This window comes from Halyomorpha halys, unplaced genomic scaffold (genome assembly GCF_000696795.3).
Source record: "Halyomorpha halys isolate HHAL.00 unplaced genomic scaffold, Hhal_1.1 Scaffold31.1, whole genome shotgun sequence".
Taxonomy (NCBI): domain Eukaryota; kingdom Metazoa; phylum Arthropoda; class Insecta; order Hemiptera; family Pentatomidae; genus Halyomorpha; species Halyomorpha halys.
The window spans coordinates 687,412-688,330 of NW_027107458.1; the positions used below are offsets into that span (position 1 = coordinate 687,412).

The following is a 919-nucleotide window of genomic DNA, read 5'->3' on the forward strand; positions in this document are numbered from 1 at the left end:
TAATTAACTTTAATAAAAATAATAATTTTTTATATATTAGAACCGTATATGAAATATAGTACCGAACATTATTTTTGTGCGATTGTGTTTTATAAGCTTTCTAGAATATTCTCTTCAAGACATAAATTCAAGCCTCATAATTCCTCTGAAGCACTATTAGATAAAGACAAAGCTTTGCACTTTTGTTTAGAAATAAAAAAATTATCGAAGATGCTTATTAAACATAACAACATTGTTCCTTATTAAATATTTAGGTTTAGTTTTAATTATTTAAAATATTTTTTTTATTAAGAAAATGATTGTTTTCAGATAAAGCTTTATTATTTTTTTAATTTTGAGAATTGTTCAGTATAAATCTCTTAAACAAGGATATTTTGAGAATATTTTAGTATAAATCTCTTAAACAAAGATATTTGAAAAATTAATGAACTAATTAAAGTATTAGAGAAACTAATAATTAAACAAATTAAATTACAAATATTTACCTGATAAGCTGTGGAAAATGAGTTGTAGGTTCAATGAAGATGTTTTTGGTTGTAATGTCTGTACATGATAGAACAACACAATTAGTTGCGTTTGATCATTTGAACACCACTGTATCCTTACAATTGTGATCTGGATTTATATACTTGGCAATCATATCCAAAAAAAAAATTTTAAAGATTAGAATACTAACTCAAGTACTTGATTAATAATTTTTACCGGTACTAGGTTGTCAAATCTACTTATTCCCATAACAAGTGTTTTGTTTTTTTGTGATAAAAATTTATAATTTTAATGACTTTGAATATAAAATATTGATAAATTTGTAAACTTCTGAGCTGACCTCTATAGGCAATAATTTTCTATTATATAAAGACATCTTCAGTCAATAATATGTTGCCCCTTCCTAATTTTATATTTGTGGCCTCTATGGACA

General features: G+C 23.9%; 1 protein-coding gene across 1 annotated transcript in view; it reads right to left on the bottom strand.

Annotated features, from left to right (window-relative positions):
* Nucleotides 1-618, bottom strand: part of LOC106685186 (myrosinase 1) — a 16,071-nt gene extending 15,453 nt beyond the window's left edge. Inside the window, exon 1 of the mRNA XM_067045750.1 lies at nucleotides 486-618. The gene's annotated coding sequence lies outside the window, so the exon portion shown is untranslated. The remainder of the gene's footprint in view (nucleotides 1-485) is intronic.
* Between the last annotated feature and the right edge of the window lie 301 nt (nucleotides 619-919).